We start from the raw sequence: 19,742 nt of genomic DNA, 5'->3' as shown, positions 1-19,742 counted from the left end.
GTTTCATAGTGGAGTTTGTTAGAAATGCAAGTTTGGGGGCACCTGGGGGGCTCAGTCAGTTAAGCATCTGCCTTGGGCTCAGGTCATGATCCCAGAGTCCTGGGATAGAGCCCTGCATCAGGCTCCCTGCTCAGTGGGGAGTCTGCTTCTCCCTCTCCTTCTGCCACTGCCCCCTGCTTGTGGTCTTTCCCTCTCTCTGTCAAATGAATAAATAAAATTTTAAAAAAAGAAAAAGAGATGCAAATTTGTAAGCCCCATCCTAGGCCTACAGAATCAGAATCTCTGGGCATAGGTCCCAGAAATCTGAATTTTGATGAGCCCTCCAGGTGATTTTGATGCTGATTGAAATTTGAGAAGTCCTGTTTTAGAGCAGGAGAGGGTAGTGGTAAAAAGCATGGGTTTTGAAGTTGAGGAGGGCTGGGTTTAAATTCCACTTCTGCCGTTAACAAATGTATGATCTTGGACAAATTACTTAACCTGCGTTGTTATGTGTAAAATGGGATCATAATTCCTACCTAATAGCATTTCTGTGAATTTCAGACAAAGACATGCACATGAAGTGTTCATGACAATGTTCAGTGAAGGGTTCTTAATATGAGGTCTGAGTTTGTTGGGGGTCCATATTTGGGCTGTAGGGTTTCCAATAGCTGACTGGACCTTTGGTAGATAAAGTAAGCCAAACTCAGCTAATCAGAATCTTTCCTGGGAATTTGAAGTCAAAGCTATGGGAGTTTCAGTCTTTACTCAGACTCAACATGTGATGGCAAGGGCAGGTGAACAAGTTGGAGGGCGAAAGAGGAGGGAGGGGGCGGGGGACAGATATTTTCTGCCATATGCACAGAGATGGAGATAAAGCAGGAATGTTGAAAAGAGAGAAATGAAATAAGGGGAAATGAGAGACCATATGGTCTCAGAGAGACAGAGAATAGATGTTTAATTTCTCAACCCAGTCTCTTTGGAGGTCAGACTATAATTAACACCCCTGTGTTCCATTAAATGCTCCTGCATCCTTCTCCTATAACCGCCTTCATGTTTCAGCTAATTTGAGGAGGCATATGTTAATTGTAACAGGAAATAAACCTTGACTAAGACAAAGTACAACTCCAACCTTGTCCCAACCCATGCTGTCACTCTCTAAACCAGTACCTGGCAGTGGGTACAGTCTTACCTGGTGCAGTGCTCCCAATATTCCTATTTCCTGCATCAGCATCTTGAAAATAAAGCATCTCTGGCCACCTGCACTAATAATCACAGCAGGAGGAATATTTACATGTTCAACACAACTGCCTGGAAGAATGAAGATGGAGATAAGGTTGTCTATGGTTCACAGAGAAATCTTCCATAATTCTCTCTTACAATAATGAGAGATGTTTACTCCCTGGAGTCTAACAGTATCAAAGTGGCAGATAAGTCTGATCATTAGGCTATCTTTTGGTGAACTTACTTTGCTAGTACCTGGGAGGAAAAAACTTTTTTCTTAAAGTTGCAGATTATTTAGATAGAGATGTAACACATACTGACAATGAATCCATCTCCTCTATTGCTTCACCTCCTTTCTGACCTGACAGCTGGCAAAACAGGGCACTGGACTCCTAGCTGGGCTTGCTTATGCACAAGGTGGTTTTTAGCCAGCCTCACAGGTAGGTATTGATTACACCTGTAGATTATGCATTGAATGGATAATGGAAAGGCACTCCTCTCCCTACCCCACCATCTGTGGTCTCCTTGAGAACAAGGATTCAGACTCTATATTTAGAGACCAGCAGAGTGCCTGGATTTTTCAAGGAGACCGTATGTAGAGCTCCTGATGTCTGATGTTGTTAATTTTCTCTTTCCCTTACAGGGGATAATATTAACAAAATATGACCAATAAACCCTATGGGTCCCACCAAAGAAGTTAAATTAGACAAAAAAATGGAAATAAAATGTAATATTTGCAAGATCCCTCTAAAAAATTCTTTCTTCAGAAATTATGCTTACTTGTTGTTTAATGTTTCCATTAGGAGAAGTTGCCCAGGTGCCTCAAATGAAATCAGAGAGTTGTGATTGAATGCTAATATTGCCTAACATTTCTGCTCGTGATAAAATAATAAAAATGGGGGTCAGAAGCTGGGTGGCCTGCTAACCCTCTGTGTCCACCAGATTGTCCAAGCAACTTACAGCTCAGGGAAGAAGTAATGAGGAGAAGGGGCATTCAAGACTGCTCAGGCATTCAAAACAATCACATCTTCATCACAGAGCAGACAGTAGTATCCACAGGCTCTCAATGGGGATTTGAATTTTTCTTAGAGACAAAACAAAAATGTAATTAAAGTAATGAAGAAAATATTTGATTAGTATCCATCTTGTCTATCTTTATATGTCCTGAAATGGTGTTTAAAAGAATCAAAGTGGGGTGCCTGGGTGGCTCAGTCAGTTAAGCATCTGCCTTCGGCTCGGGGCATGATCCCAGGGTTCTGGGATCGAGCTCCACATCGGGCTCTCTGCTCAGCTAGGAGTCTACTTTTCCCTCTCCCTCTGCCTGCCCCTCCCTCTCTCTCTTTCTGTCAAATGAATAAATGAAATCTTAAAAAAATAAAAGGATCAAAGTAAGGCTCATCCATGGAATAGAACTTAGTTCTATTAAGTATTAAAACGTTCATTTTCACGTTCACTTATCCTACTATTTCTTTAGAAAGTCTCTAGTTCAACATCCTCATTACATAAATTTAAAAACAAAACCAAAAAACCCTGAGGTCAAGGAAGGTAAAGCTGCCTTGTCCAAAATAGCAAATATCAGAGGTAGGACCCACACCCACTCTTCCAGATTCCAGGCAGTGGTGCTTTCTGCTTGGCATAGTTCTACTTCAGGCTGAACTTTGCTCTGTTCAAGATATGATTGATACAGTTTAAAAAAAAAAATCCGGCAAAGAAGATTTTCCAGAAGATCAAAATGCTCATCGAGAGCTAAGGCATATCTGGGAACCTTCTACATCAGGTCCAAATCATTTTCTAGATGTAGATTAAGGCCTGGAACAGCAAGTTTCCTGACTTCCAACACAGAAATGGGGCCAGGTCCCAAGAAGAAAAGCTGGAGGTGGCCCCAAGGGCCTCCATCATCATTTGTCAGACTGAAGGTACACTAAAGAAACCATTTTAAAACAAAGAAGATGCCTGTTTCTGAACTTTCTAGAAAGTTAAGAATTATATATTTTAAAATTGTTTTGCTTTTGGAAAATGATTTGTCTTATTTTAAACATGCAATGTATACTTATTTCATACATTTTTTTCTTTTTTTTCTCTAGGATATTATTTATTTATTTGACAGAGAGAGACACAGCGAGAGAGGGAACACAAACAGGAGGAGTAGGAGAGGGAGAAGCAGGCTTCCCGCTGAGCAGGGAGCCTGATGTAGGGCTCTATCCCAGGACCCTGAGACCATGACCTGAGCCAAAGGCAGATGTCTAACAACTGAGACGTCTAACGACTGAGCCACCCCTCATACAATTTTTTCTTTCTGTTTTCTCAGTATCCTTTGAGAATTTGACCCCTCACTCTGACCCCATGTGAATCTAGTGGGGTGTCAGTCATGGGGTCCAGAGTCCCTGATGACAAGAATTGACTTGATGACAAGTGAAATCTCTCTCTCCAGGAATTTGGATCTTGAACAGCCACATCCATGAGGTGGCTGAGGCTGATTGACCTGATGGTAGCATCCTGGTAAGATTGCTAATGATTTCCTACCACCAAGACCACTGAATATGCTTGTTCATAGCTCTCTCAGTGCCTAGGTCTTCAGCTCTTCTTCTAATTTATGAGTTGTCCAGTGTCCTTCTCACTTGTCTGTTTATCTGTCTATTGCTTAAGTTAGTATATTGGATAGCTGTTGCTTGCAATCAAAGAATTCTAGTCTTGCTCAACTACTGAATAGGGATGTGATCCTGAGCCAGTTCCTGCTCCTCTGCCTTAATGTTCTCTGTATAATGGGCATGATGAATTGGATTAGATAGTTTCTCTACATGAACAAGAAAAGGAGTATGAATGAGATGGTGACCAAATTAAAAAAGGAAGAATCACTATTTTAAGGTTTGCACTAAGCCCAGAGGAGTACAATGATAAATAAGATACAGATGAGTGTTAAGACTCCACTGTGTTGGGACATCTGGGTGGCTCAGTCAGTTAAGTGTCTGCCTTCAACTCAAGTCATGATCCCGGGGTCCTGGGATCGAGCCCTGCATTTGGTTCCCTGCTCTTCAGGGAGCCTGCTTCTCTCTCTCCCTCTGCTGCTCATCCTGCGTGTGCTCTCTCTCTCTCTCTCACTCTCTCAAATAAATAAATAAAATCCTTAAAATTTTTTTTAAAAATTAAAAAAAGACTCCACTGTGTTCTCCTGGCCATCTAACTTATTATATAACCAGCATGGTAGAGCCAGAATTTCCAAATTTTCCTGAATGAAATAAATAACTTTACTGTACAGAAATGGTGGGGAGCCATTTCACAGAGTGAAATATCTAGAGTGTGGTTATTTGCTACAAGCAGGCCCATGGTCTCTATTAGCTCTCCTGGCATCCCTGGTAGAAGGATGGGCACACGAATGCTGGCCTGATGCCTCTATCACCAGTGATTCTCTTACCTGGGAGCAGCTCCCCCATGCGTCTCAAAGCCTTGAGCCTTCACTGATCAATGCTTGGCCAAGCAGGGGCAGCTGTCAGTGGTTTGGCACTGTTTTATTCCTGGCATTGACACTGACATTGATGACATCTTGCAGGGTTTGAAGCCTCTCACACAGCTGTGTACTCAATCCAAATTCAGGGAAGAAAGCCATTTTATTTATCCTTTGCTTCCAAATTGGTCTTTTTTACATCTCTCCAGCAGACTCCTAGCGAAAGCCACTGTGGCTATACAGCTGAAAGTAGTAAGATGGATAGATCCTCCTTTGAAAATGAGGTTTATGGCCTCCAATAACCCCAGTCCACATCTGGGCCTTCATGTATCTTCAGTCTCAAGAAGGAGAATGTATAAGCTTAAGCTTTCTTTTCTGAATTAATAAGATGAGTCAAGATTTATGGAACATTGTATTTTACATATCTTATCTCCTTTCAACCCAGTGAGGTAAATACTGTTACTTTGGTTTTTCAGTTGGGGAATCTGAGACTTAGCATCTACAATGAAGCAAAGGCAAGATCCAAATCCAGGCTGTCTGACTCCAACCTCTTGTCTTATCTTAACCACTATACTGTTCTGCCTTTTGCTTCTCTCTCTGGTAATGGGAAGGAGGTAAGGAAATATTTAAATAGCCAGAGATGAGATTAATAACTGTACTTTCATGCTCTGTTTGGCATCATTATGTAAGATCCATTACTAACAAACCTTGGCAACATTCCTATCATAGGCATAAATATTAGACTTGGTAGCTAAGATCCCGGTGTGACTATCCCAAGAAATAACAGACACTTGCCTTAGTCTCCCATTTCCTTCACCTTGTGATATTCGGCTCTGAGTTATCCACATTAACATTGTGAATTCCAGATGGTTTTACTGTGATACCCAGAGAACCCTGGCGCCAGATCTCTCTCATCCTCCTTTCCCACTAGGATGCAAATTCTATCAATTTTGAACTGTGAAGAAACTAAATAGAACAGTAAACAATGCACTCCTTCTAAATCTTACCATGCATTACAAAGTTGAACAAAAAGATTTTGAGCAACAAATTCTCTGCTAGTCAGTTGTACTGGTAGGAAAAAAAATATCCAATCAGACCTCCAAGCTAGAATAACACGAGTATACAAGTACAATTGGAGAAAGCCCTTAAGAGTTATTACCATACTAGTGATTGGGTTTCCTTGCAGCCTTCTATCATGAATCTAATTTCCATATGTTATAGTTATTACACTTAGTAAGCACCAACTGTGTGCCAGGCAATGTACAAAATTCTACAAGAATTTTGTTTTTAACTGTGTTTAAAAGAATAGCAAAAGATAGGTAATAGATGCCTCTAATACCCTGGGGAAACTGGGGCATAGACAGTTACCCAAATAAATGGTACAGTCAGGACTCAAACCCAGGGAAGTCTGACTTTTAAGCCTATATTCCTAAGCACTGTGCTAGATGACTTCCACTCTTCCAAGAAAGGAAGCATTGCTAGTTTTATAAATCATTCCACCTATGGGTTCAATGTCATGCACTTTACAAATATTAAGAGAAATTCCACCTCCCTCACTCCTACTTATCAAACAATAGTGGAAACGTATAAAAATATCCAGCCACATTTGTCAAACATGATCTGTTTTTCATGAGTGCAGTACAGACTCAGTAGATTTCCACTGATATCAGCTGAGGAAATAATCAATTCTGCTTCAAACTCACCTTGCACTTAATGTCATTCATTTGCCCTTGTAGATGATTTAGTAGACTTTCTGGGGACCTAAGTGTTCATACTATAAAAGACCAATATTGAGAGATGTGAGAATGTGCAAGGAAGCTTAGACTTTTGGAAAGTAAGTAGAATCTCTTTATGCCTGTGTGAACTGGGTGACTTAATAAATGGGCATAATCTTAGGGACTTCAGTTGGACCCAGGATACTGAGGGTATGAACTCTTGAGTAAGCAAGAGGTAGTGCTTCACTAAAGGCTGAGATTCCAGTCAAGCCTCTGTCCTTCACATTTTTTGCAACACAAAGCGTTTTCTCTCTTTCTTCCCAATGCATCAATGCTGCAGCAGATCCAAAATAACTAGACCCCTAGTGAAGAAACCCAGCAGGGATACTGTCTCCATTTATGACTTAACTACTTGATATTTGGTCAATTACCTCTTCTCCACAGAATGTAGCTTAGATTTTCCTCCTATGCATTTGCTGAAAGCAAACATAACTACCTCGACATCTGTCATATCAGGAAGAATTATTATTATTTTTTTTTTTACTCAGAACAGCTCTTTTTACAGAAAACAACAATAGTAACAAAAATGAAGCAGAAAAACCATGATGTGCTTCAGCAATGCTGAGTACCAGCCTGGGACTGCCTGAAGTGATTAGCAGTGTGTTATCCTACATCACCCTTTTACTGCTCTTGGCTGCTGTGCTGTTAATTGACTCTCTTATGCAACTATTAAAAAGTAGCCCAAAAGGGGAGTTATGAGACAGGTTCTGATTATACAAATGTACAATGCCCATCTTGTCTCCAACAGTTTATTCCCATTTCCAGTGTCTTCAGAATTTGAAAGCTATCATTAAAATGACCCTAAAGTGACTTCTTGGGTAAGCTACAGAGAGCCAAGGGTACAAGGAAGCCTAATGAACTAAATTCCATAAAGTGACAAGGGAGAGGAGAACAGTTATTTCATCTCTGATAGAACTGTGGGAGGGAGAGGAATCTGTTAAAACATGGATTAAGATAACAAACTATTAATGGCTAGCATAAGAGATTAGAATTCTAGGAAGCTTCAACTACAGAAAGATTCTTCATATATTCATCAACTCTTTCCCACAGGCTTCCACTGAGTACTTAAAGAATAGGAGAAGGACAAGAGAGCTGAGAGCAGTTCTTCCAAGGAAATTTCTACAAATTGCACTTCAGTGGTCCTCCAAAGGCTCAGGGTAGGGCAGGAGGCTGAGAGAAATCACCCCAGGTGCACAGTACTGGAGAGCAAAGAAAACTCCCCAGAGATTCCAAATGCTTGGAGAGGATATAAAACAGAGATCCCAGGTGTCTTACCGTATTCAGATCTCAAGTCCGGAAGGAAAAATCCTTCAGGTGAATTGAATCTAACTAAAGCTGCATCAAAGCTAAATATAGATTGGGCTGACTCAGCTCCCAACATTATTGGTCTTACAGAATAAGGAACATATCATTTTTTGGAGACAGACAATGTTTGCTTAAATCTCTGCTGACCTTTTATATACAGTATGTAGGACACACACACACACACACACACACACACACACACACACAAACTGTGAGACTTGGGGTGCCTGGATGGCTCAGTAGGTTAAGCATCTGACTCTTGGTTTTGGCTCAGGTCATGATCTCAGGATCATGTGATCGAGCCCCATGTCAGACTCTGCACCTGCGTGGAGTCTCCTTGAGATTCTCTCTCTCCTTCTCCCTCTGTCCCTCCCCTTTGCTCATGTGCTCTCTCTTTCTCTCTCACAAATAAAAATAAATAAATCTTTAAAACAACAACAACTGTGAGGCTTTTGAAGAAGCAAGAACATGTGACATGTGGTCAAGTAAGAAATAATCAATAGAGGAAGACTTGGTGACAACCCAAATATTAATAGTATAAGACAGGGAATTGAAAATAATGATAAAAATAGGTGAAAAATCTAGAAGAAATGGTGGACAATGTGTGTGAACAGATGAGGAATTTCAGCAGAAACTATAAAAAAGAGCCAAACTAAAATGCTAGAAATAAAAATAAATGATAGAAGTGAAAACAAAACAAAACAAAACACTGGATGGGTTTAACATCAGACTGAACAGAATAGATGAAGATATCAGTGAGCTTGAAGACAGCCCAAGAGATATTCTCCAAACTGAAATCCAGAGAAAGAAAGAATGCAAAACATGTAACAAAGCATCTGCAGTCCATGAATCACTATCAGATATTGTCCACTGTATATATAACTGTGGTCCCAGAAAAAGCAGAGAGAATAGGACAGAAGAAATATTTGAGTATTGATGAGCAACACCAACCCACAGATCTCATCAGTTGGGTCAATCAAAAGGAAACCATTACTAGACATAGAGAGGTCAAACTGTTAAAAAGTGAAAATGAAGGAAAAAAAGTGTTTTTAAGAAAAAATTTTAAAAGAAGCCAAAGGATGAAAAAAGAAATATTACATATTAGGGAGCAATATTGAGAATTACAGGTAGCTTCTTACAAAAAAAAAAAAATTGAGGCCGAAGACAATAAAACATCATCTTTAAAGTAAAAGAACAATCAAGCTAGAGCACTATATCCTTCAAAATGAAGGCAAAATAAAGACATTTTCAGACATATAAAAGTAGAGACAATTCATTTCAGCATACCTGCACTATAAAAATGCTAAAAGAAATTCTTCAGGCTGAAAGAAAATGATATCAATGGAAAGCCTCCATCTTCAGGAAGGAGCAAAGGGCACCAGAAAGGATAAATATGTATGTAAATGTAAAGACTTTTTGACTAGTTATCTATGTATCTGCAATAATACATTTCTTTTTTTAAATTCAACACAATAATACATTTATTTAAACAATGTTTGACTGTTTAAAAGCAGAAAGAATAACAATACTTAGTGGGTTTTATAAAACATGTAGAAGTAAAATATGACAGCAAGCACACAAAGGATGGGAGTGGGAAATGAAGCATACTGTTGTAAGGTACTACTTCATGATGGAGTATGGTAGTATTTGAAGGTTGACAGCACTAAGATAAAAATGAATATTGTGACCTCCAGAGCTATCACAGAAAAAATACATGAACATATAGACTAATAATTTTAAATGAGAGATAAAATTCTAAAACCGTATCTATTTATCCAAAGAAGATGGGAAGGAGAAACACACACACACACACACACACACACACACACACACACACACACAGAAGGTCAAATAGAAGACAAGTACCAAGATGGTAGCACCAACTATATCAATAATTACATAAAATGTGAACAGATTCTATTCTTCAATTAAAAGTAACAGATTATGATACAATTTAAAATGATGTTTAGCAGAAGCACCACAATATGATGACGCAGACGGGTTGAAAATACAAAGCTGGGAAAAGATATGCTGTGCAAACACTCAGCATAAGAAAGCTGCAGGGACTACAATAAGATCAGACAAAGTAGACTTTAAGAGTATTACCAAATTATAAAGAGGCCAAATTTTTAAAAAAGAGGGCAAATTATCTAATTAAAAAGGGTCAACTCATCAAAAAGACATAAACATCCTAAATTTGTATGCATCCAATTCCAAGCTTTAAAATATAGAAAGGAAAATCTGACAAAACTAAAGAAAGAAATAGAAACAATTTCTGTTTCATGAATTAATAGAACACATAGACAAAAATAAAGTCCAGTAAGCATAGAGAAAATGTGAACAATTCTATCAACCAACTTTACCAAATAAACATTTATAAAACATACTCAACTGCAGAATATGCATGCTTTTCAAAGACACATGGCACATTCACTTAGATAGTCATATTCTGGGTCATAAATCAAATCTCAGTATATTTAGTAGTATTGAAATTCTTTGACCACAATAGTATTGTTAGAAATTATTAACAATAAGATGTCTACAAAATACTGGGATGTTTGGAAATTAAATAACACCCTTATAAATAATCCATGGATCAAAGAGGAAATCTCAAGGGAAATTAAAACATATTTTGAGGTGAAGTAAAACAAAAGCACAGCAAATCAAAATTATGGGATGCAGAAGTAATGCTTAAAGTGGAATATATAGTTCTGAACACATATATTTGTAAACAAGAAAGTTCTGGAACTAGTATAATTTTCCATCGTAAGCAGCTAGTAGAAGAAACACAAATTAAACCCAAACACAAGTAGGAGAAAGGATCAACTAATCCAATTCCATCCTCTTTCAGGTGAAGGAACTAAGGCCCAAAGTTATTAAGTAATTCACCTAAGGTCACATGACTTATCAGGAATGCAACCTAAACTTTAAAAAACCCATTTTCTCCAGATGATCTGCCTCTTCTCATATTTTAGCATTCTGTTTTTTCATGTTTACCTCCCATGAGGTTTAAAATTCTTCCTTTAAAGAACCTTGTTTCTTCTTGTAATGGGCAGCAGGACTCATCCAACCATCTTGGGAAGATGAAGGAACTGGGCTTTCTTGTAGCAGTCTGGGGTTGTAAGCTCAGAGGTTCTTTCTGCTGCGGATCTGTCACCCTCCTAAGTTCTGAAATGGAAGTCGTGCTATAGGCCTTAAACTATGGTCCATATAGGGAAAACTTCATTTCTTTTATTTCTCCTGATTTCATTCATGATAAGGCTACTAGTGACCTAGAATGGACAGCATGAACCTTTCCTTCCCTTTCAGGCTCAAAACCCAGCATAGCATCCTAAGCTGTAATTAAAAAACCCATGAGCGCAGCACTCATTCACTTTTCTCCTGAGGGAAGCCCCTGATTTTCCTTTAAATTATCCCCCAGATCCATTTAGAGTCCACAGTATTTATGCAGCATTTTTTTTTAAGATTTTATCCATTTATTTGTCAGAGAGAGAGAGTGTGTGCACGCAAGCAGGGGGAGCAGCAGCCCGAGGGAGAAGGAGGCTCCCTGCTGAGGAAGGAGCCCCATGAGGGACTCGATCCCAGGACCCTGGGCTCATGATCTGAGCCGACGGCAGATGTTTAACTGACTGAGCCACCCAGGCATCCCTATGCAGCCTTGGTTTTAACTCATCTCTAGCAAGTTACTCAGTCTGACCTATGTGAACGTTAGTTTGCTTCCACACTCATCCCAACCATTGCCACTGATCAGGAATGGGCACATAACCCATAATATGAGCCGTTAAGACACAATCTGGTATCTTTTTGTTAGGACTTACTGTTTTGTGGAAAGATAGAGGCGTAGTTCCTCTTCTTTGCTAAACTTAGAAATGTGAAAATGTAAGCTTTCAGCTTCCATGTGCTATATGTGGAAGGATTTTACATGAGAGTGACACTGACAAGAAAGATGAGCCAAGAGAAAAAAAAGAGAAAGACACTGGCACTTGATAACATTGCTAATACTCTGAAAAAGCATATAGATTTCCTTTTATTTTTTTAAAATGGTTTTTGGGGCACCCGGGTGGCTCAGTCAGTTGGGCATCTGCCTTCTACTCAGGTCATGATCCCATGTCAGGCTTCCTGATCATTGGGCAGTTTGCTCCTCCCTCTCCCTCTGCTGGCCTCCCCCTGCTTGTGCTCTCTCTCTCTCTAATAAATATATGAAATTTAAAAAAGTTAAAAAAATTTAAAATGGTTTTTTATATTGGATTTTAAAAAATCACATTCAAGTAAAAGTGTCCCAGCTGATAAGAGGCCCAAAATGATGATGTCTTAGAGACATGTAAATTTCTAAATAGCACCATTGCACCAGCTGTGTTCCAAGACTTGTAACACACCCTGCCCAAACTCCCAACGGAGTGGGCCTACCTTATGTACTGGATGTGAAGGCAGCCAATGAGCTGGATTAACTGGATTTTTGCTCTCCAAAATTTGAATTAGAAAACTCAAAAAGAAACGAGATGGTGGTATTACTGACTTCGTGTTTACCCTCAAAATTTGTAAAATTTGACCCTACACCAACAATGTGATAGTATTAGGAGGTGGGGCCTTTTGGAGGTAATGAGGGTTAGATGAGGTCATGAGGACAGTGGCCCTGCAAATGGGGTTAGTGCCCTTGTAAGAACCACAAGAGAGCTTTCTTCACTTCTCGCTTTCCACCGTGTGAGGCTATAATAAGAAGTTATCCATCAGCTGTCGGCAAACCAGAAGAGGGTTCTCACCAGAACTCGACCCTGTGGCCCTCTGATCTTGGACTTCTAGCCTCCTAAACTGGGAGAAATAATTTTCTGTTGTTTTTAAGCTACTTAATCTATGGTGCTTTTTTTTTTAAATTTTAATTATTTATTTGAGAAAGGGAGACAGAGAGAGTGACAGAGAGCACAGGTGGGGAAGAGCGGGAGAAGCAGGCTCCCCACTGAGCAGGGAGCCCGGTGCAGAGCCCAATCCCAGGACCCCGAGATCATGACCTGAGTCAAAGGCTGAGCTACCCAGGTGCCCCCATGGTGCTTTTTTATAGCAGCCCAAACTAAGATTGTTGGCAGTAGGAACTGAAGCTTGAAGTATAAAATAATTTTTTGGTTTTTGTTTTTAAAGATGAGGGTATGTGTTAGATTGAGTCCTCTGAGGTAGAATTAGGATGCAAGTCATCATAACTCTAAGTTATGAAGCAGCAGACTCCATAGTAAGCAGCAGTCATAAATATACAAAACATATTCACAGAACATGAAGGAATAGGGCAGGTCAAGAGTGAGAGATGAGCTGAAGATGAACAAAAATAATAGAAAAGCATGTGGTCCTAGAGGGAGATAGAAAGAGAGAGAGGAAAGCTCTGAGATAACACTAAGTGTCTTTCAAATTCCATTTCTCGCCAGACTAGCTTGTCTCCAGTGGTTTTTGTAAGAATACTGACTTTCTGTAGACCTATATTCCCATCTCAGTTCTTCTGCCTACTAGCTTTGTAACTTTGAGCTGATCATTTAATTAACTAATAGGCCATTTCCTTGCCTGTAAAATGGGATAATGATGGTACTAGCCTCACTGGATTGTAAAGATAAATAAATCCATGCAAGGGTCTTAGCATAGTAATAGGCACATAGTTACTACTCAGTAAATGGTAGATGTTTTCATTCATGCTGTTTTTTAAATTATGTTCAATTAGCCAACAGGTAGTACATCATTAGTTTTTGTTGTAGTGTTCAGTGATTCATTAGTTGTGTATAACACCCAGGGCTCATCACATCACGTGCCCTCCTTAATGCCCATCACTTGGTTACCCCATCCCTCCCTCTCCCTCCCTTCTGCAACCTTCAGTTTGTTTCCCTGGAGTCCAGAGTCTCTCATGGTTTGTCTCCCTCTTGATTTCTTCTCTTTCAGTTTTCCCTCCCTTCCCCTGTGGTCCCCTGCACCATTCCTTATGTTCCACATATGAGTGAAACCATATGATAATTATCTTTCTCTGCTTAACTTATTTCACTTAGCATAATACCCTCCAGTTCCATCTATGTCGATGCATATTATTATTTTTAATTATTCATTCAAATATGGGGTGCCTGGGTGGCTCAGTCGGTTGAGCATCAGGCTCTTGGTTTTGGCTTCTGTGGTGATCTTGGCGTTGTGTGATTGAGCTCAGCATCAGGCTTCTGCTTGGGATTTTTCCCTCTTCCCTCCCTCCCCTCTGCCCTACCCCCACCCCGCAAGCACTCACGCATACATGCATGAGCATGAGTGCACTCAAAAAATAAATAAATTTTTTAAAAATTTATTCATTCAAATATATCTTGAGATTCTAATATGGGCAGTCTTCTACACCCTGGGGATGCAGTGGTGGATGAAAACAAAACCCTGTTCCATGGAAGATAAAACAAAGCAAATCATCTAACCCATGGAGGTTGCATGTTATCTTTCCTGTCTTATTTATTATCCCCCAGAATAGTCTTATGATAGTTCACTACTCACCTTATTTGGATTGTTTTAGTTAAGACTCTGTTCCTTTTATCCAAAAATATATAACCTAAACTAGCAGCCTAGGACAGTAGAAAAGATAGGAACCTAGGGACAAATCTAGGGACATGCCTCTGGGTCTAAAATGTCTCCTTTTGAAAATTTTCTCAAATTCTCCATACCCTAATTTGCTCACATGGAAAATAAGCAAAGTGCATGAAAAGTAAAATAGGTCACGGGGATATTTTGACCTCATTAGAAGGAAAATACTAGATAAAATCAAGAAATTATAGCTATTTGTCCTTAATGCTATCTGTGTTCAATCATACATGTTTGAAAACTCCAAAACACACACATTTAAGAAAACTTGTGTAGTATAATAATGGGAACTCAGAGTCCAAAAATACTATTTTTTGTAATAACCTTGATTAAGAAGTTGTATACCCAAGGGTTGACATAAGAGGAGAAAACAGCCCAAGTGAGTCATGTAGACAGAGACAGAGACAGAGAAATCCTTGTAGTTGAAATTTGTTATCTTCCTGTCCTTAGTTTTGATGAGCTGATCAAAATACAAAATTGTGTTTCTGCCAGATCAGTCACTGAAAAATTGTGACTCAGAGATTTCAAGATCCAAAAATTGTGCTTATTGTGACCTTAATCTTATATTCCATTTCATTAACTTATGTCTGAAAAGAATGAGTGAGAAATCAACAGCAAAGTCTAGACTCAGTTCCAGGATCAGTCATGATTGTGAGAAATAATGTGCCTGACTGCTCTTGTTTCAAACTATGCATCATCAAAGCTCAGGAATGGGCATGACAGTTCAGTAGATAGAGCAGAGTTGCAGGGACTTAGAGGGAGGAAACAATACCCTATTCTCAGTAGATTGCAGAGTGCCATTTCCCAGTGGAGAGGAACTGAGACCTGAGATCAGAAGAATTCAGTTTGATTCTTGATGCTGTCATTTGCTATTTTTGTGGACAAGTCACATTACCTGCTAAGTCTCAATTCCTCTTGCAGGTTGAGGGATAGTTGTGGGGTTCAGCATCAAAATTAGAATGTAAACTTGTCTGGAAAACAGTAATTCTGTAGTGAGTATCTGTTGAATGTAAGTTATAAGTAACTTATAAATGGATTGCAAAACAGTGTAAAAGGGGAAGATATTGGAGACAGCTGAGTAATTTCCATAAAAAGCTTCAAAAATAGTGCTAAAATAAGCTATATTACAGCCATGGTATTAATTTCCTGTTGGGCTTTATAAACATTCCCTAACCACTGTGCCTCAATTTCCCATATGAGCAATAGATAAAAATGACAGACCCTAGTCACATTATATATGTATACACATACACACACATACACATTATAACCATATGAGTGCTAAATATCATTTAAAATTCTTATATTCAATCATTCACTCAACCATTTGACAAATAGGTATTTATTTAACTTCTACTACCGGCCCAGCCCTGTGCTAGCCACAAAGAGCCACAAAAGACAAAGCAAACAAACCCCAATGTTTCCCCCTTTTGACATTTACACTGTAGTGTATTTGAACAACCATGTGTATTTGAGGACCATGTTAGGGCTGATGACAAGGGAAGGACATGGGTGTGTGCAACTGCGTCAGGAGCCCTTGCCCTACTACATATATTACTAACAGAATCATGAACCCAAACCTTTCAGTGCCCTGGCTTTTCTAGGTAAGAGTTAAAACCATCTTCAAAAACTAGCAGTCTCCTTGAGCTCAGCTGTCTGCCGTGAATGAGAGTCAGAAGTGACATCTGTCATCGCAGATGACACTGGCTGTCAGAAACAATTGCATCTTTAAGAAAGGATGAAGAAAATTCCCCCCTCGTGCTCCCAAGCGAGTGTGCCAGGTGTAATTATTATGCAAGAAGGGACTTTTCAAATCAGCAGCTAGCGCTGAGCTCAGAACAGCGTGGAAAGCAGCAATCCCATCTATCAGGTGGCTAGCAATCTTCTCTTCTAGAAGAATGTATATTCTTCCCCAGTGATGGAATACACCTTATTTGTATCCAGTAGTGCACAGATCTTTCTAAAGAAAAAGGTGTATATGTAGAATTTTGTTGTTTTGCCTGACTACAATTTATCAACCCCCATCATTAGTAAAAGTACTCCAACTGTCTTTAGGAAATCACTCTCCCCTATGCTGTGTGATATGATACATGGGGGAGCAGGGCACAGACCTAACTCCTGAAGCACCCTATTTTCTTAGCCAGAGTGATTGGTTGAGAAATGGGGACATATTATAGGCTAAGCCAATATATTAAATCAAAACTAACCCTAGCACTTTACTTTGAAAAGACAAGAAATAAGGCATTCCAGGTCTGACTTTGAAACTGACTATAAGGTTGAACCCACTTGTAGCCTTCTTGTCACCCCATTAGAAGAGTGCATCTAAGGAAGGAGCCTACAGAGAACAGAGTAGCCAAGAGAAGTAGAGCGAGAACCTGGATTCCAGTGAAATAATTTTCAGATTAGAGCTTATCATGCCTAAAGCAGAACGAATCTTCTTTTTAAAATGAATTTGAACTGAATTCTTTGTTACTTGCACTTAATAAAATTATGATGGGTACAGATGGTAGATATGTAATCACCACTAGGCAAGTTCTTTGGGTTACAGGATGGTTTGAATTGTTTTACCCATCCTCTTTCTTCACCAATGACCAATAATAAGATAGCTGAATTTGTACTCAGAGTTGTAATAGTCCACAGTTCAGATACATAACTATTCTGTTAGACTTGACTTCCCATCAATTAATGTTATTAGTCATCCCACCCAAGGACATTTGAATTTTAGAAGATGACACTTGATTAAGACTTACATATCCCAAAGGGATGCATTCTTTTAACAATATGTGTCAGATGATTGAAATGTCTTTCCTTCCTCTCTCCTTATTGTTTATTGTTAAATGAAAATATATCTGAAAAAATCATAAGAAGAGAAACATTATAAAATATTTTTCCAAATTGTGCTATAGTCAGAACTTCTACCTTCTTCCTTCTAGCCAAATATTTACAAAAATTCTGGATTGCTGGCATATGGTTTAGGAATCCTATTAGTAAGTGACCATTAGCTTCTAGTTTAACGTGGATAAGTCCTATGAAGATGGGTAGTGCTGAAATATGAGAGGCTTGTAGAAACCCCTGACGGTACTCGGACATGGCAGGAGCCCTCTATCCTTATGCCACGGTCAAGAAATCAGTCAGAGTCTTCTGATTGCCCACAATGGGTATAGAATTCCAAATTGTTTAAACACGTAGGCTTTAAAGTTAGTCCTCAGCTCAAATATCAGCTCAGAAAACTAACAGTAGTGGAAGTTTGGACAAGTTAATTAATCCTCCAAAACCTCAATGTCCACATCAGTAAGATGGGCATAATCATAGTGCCTATCTCATAGGGTTGTTGGGGAGATTTATTGAGATAATATAAGTAAAAAGCTCGGGAACATAAGGAGTCCCAATTCACCAGAGGCACACATTTCATTGTGTTTGATTTCTTTAGAAGAATCTGGAAGGCATTAAGAACTGACTTCCATGGCCCATTGGTATGAATCTGAGATAGAACTTTTTCTTCAAACTCAGAGATCTTTCACTGCGTGGAGCAGCTCTTTAGCAAGGCTCGTCTACAGTCAGGGAAAGGCCAGATTCCTCCAATGCTCGGGGTATAAGAAATACCAATACAGGATTCTAAACAATAGTGGTGTGGATATGAATATATACATACATGAATGATTCACAGGGTACTTCAGGCAATGAAGTCTGATAATGGGGCCTTAGCTCAAGGTTGAAAGATGAACCTTTCCTTTAATCTTGTCACTGTGCCTCCATAACTACATGATAACCTTATTTGCACATAATCTTAAATGACTAAACTTTAGACCTTTCATGAACATGAAACCTAGATATAAAAACTCCCTCCCACTCCCAAAGTTCACTTCTTTTACCCAGTCCAACCTAGGTCCATATCACCAGAAATGGTATCTATGTGTAAAGGAAAAATATTGTAACATCACTTATCAATCATTTATCAGCCAACTATATAAAGCCATGATGCATCATATTTTTCTTTAAAAAAAAGTTATGCAATACTTAAGGTACAGCACAAGTTATCAAATATAATATGAGGAAAAATGTGTACTCATTTCTCTGAGTAAGAAACAAAATATTACTAAGATAGTCGAAGGCTTCTTTCATTACATTTTCTTAAAACAGGTCTAGTTGAATTGTAGAGAAACAGAAGGCATGTTATGGTGGGCATTTCATTCAGTCCCTCATAATTACGTAATCCATTGAGAATACATCTTAATATGAAGGTAACAAAGGTTTTGTCTACCACTCTGAGGCCAGAAGGCTTCCTGGCTCTGCAAATTACACCCTTCTTTTCCAGATCTTCCTCTCATCCCTGGGGCTTAATAAACACCCTGAGCCTCCTTCCACCCACACTATAGAACTGCAGCCTGGAACACTGCAGTGTAAAGTATTGATCCAATGACAATCTCTCAAGCCAAGACACATCCTAGTGGGACCTGGCTGAAAATGGCAAATCATCAAACAATAGGACTGAACTAGAATTTAGGTGCCATTCTGATCTGAGCTTTCTCTGTAAATCCCCTAAGCCCCCTTCTGACTTTTCAAAAAGCCCAGTGTATAAGCTACTACTATAAAAACAACTTTGGCCTGGGAGATTAACCCAAAAAAGCATATTTTAGGGCTGGATTAGCCATGATCCCCATCTCTCGCTTTCAGGAATGAATGTAAGTTATTAGGTATTGAAGTTGCCTGACAACTCCTTAATCACACTCATGCTTTTATCTGAGCTGGAGGATGGAAAGAAATACAAAGCTAGGGTTCAAGGTGAGTGTTTAAAGTAGTATAAATGCAGCGATGTTTGAGATGCCACTGGGCTCTGTGGTCTTTAGGTCCTGATGGGTGGACAACCACATTTACTGAGAACCCACGAAGCACACTTTACTTAGTGCTATCTGATGTATCAAAAGAAATGGAAAACTTTGTTAATCTTTTTTTTTAACCACAGAATTTCCAACGTGAAATATTCAGTTGGCATTTGAAAGTGTGCAATACCAGTGAAATCACTTTATAAATTTAACATCTCCACACCAATGAAAGGGATTTTCATTGTTATCAGAACAGTTTTTATTAATTTCTGTGTGACAACCTATTTTTGATCATTCAGTGCAAATGTCCTGTAAACAACAAAGAATAGGACAGTGGTCAGATTTGTGAGCCCTGGGGAAGGTGGTCCCCTGTAAATCTATCTTTTGGGATATAAATTTCCATAAAGACAACCTCAAATACAATCATTGAGTGTGTCTATGCCTTGCTGAAAGTCCCGAAGGGCACAGTACTTGGTTAAGAGGGATTGTAAATCTCCTGTGAAGAGTTGCCTACTAATTAGTTTCTTTTTAGTAAACAACTGTTTCTTTGTGAAGGTACTTAAGATGATCATACCTCATTAGTGTTAGGTAAGAGGTATTAGCCCTAGTGGGAGGTGG

At 39.1% G+C, this 19,742-nt stretch overlaps 1 long non-coding RNA gene across 2 annotated transcripts in view; it reads left to right on the top strand.

Annotated features, from left to right (window-relative positions):
- LOC141374206 (uncharacterized) overlaps positions 1 to 19,742 on the top strand; it is a 211,880-nt gene that overhangs the window by 125,927 nt on the left and 66,211 nt on the right. The window contains exon 5 of one of the 2 annotated variants that reach the window (XR_012380922.1): positions 3,509 to 3,633. The exons of the other annotated variant lie outside the window; for it this stretch is intronic. This is a non-coding gene — a long non-coding RNA (uncharacterized lncRNA). Of the gene's footprint in view, positions 1 to 3,508; positions 3,634 to 19,742 lie in introns of those variants that run through there. 2 annotated transcript variants of the gene reach the window in all.

This window comes from Callorhinus ursinus, unplaced genomic scaffold (assembly GCF_003265705.2).
Source record: "Callorhinus ursinus isolate GAN/ISIS: 27379988/994484 unplaced genomic scaffold, GSC_fseal_2.0 scaffold15, whole genome shotgun sequence".
Classification (NCBI taxonomy): Eukaryota; Metazoa; Chordata; class Mammalia; order Carnivora; family Otariidae; genus Callorhinus; species Callorhinus ursinus.
The sequence above is the reverse complement of the archived record's forward strand: the minus strand, read 5'-3'. Positions and strand labels throughout refer to the sequence as shown.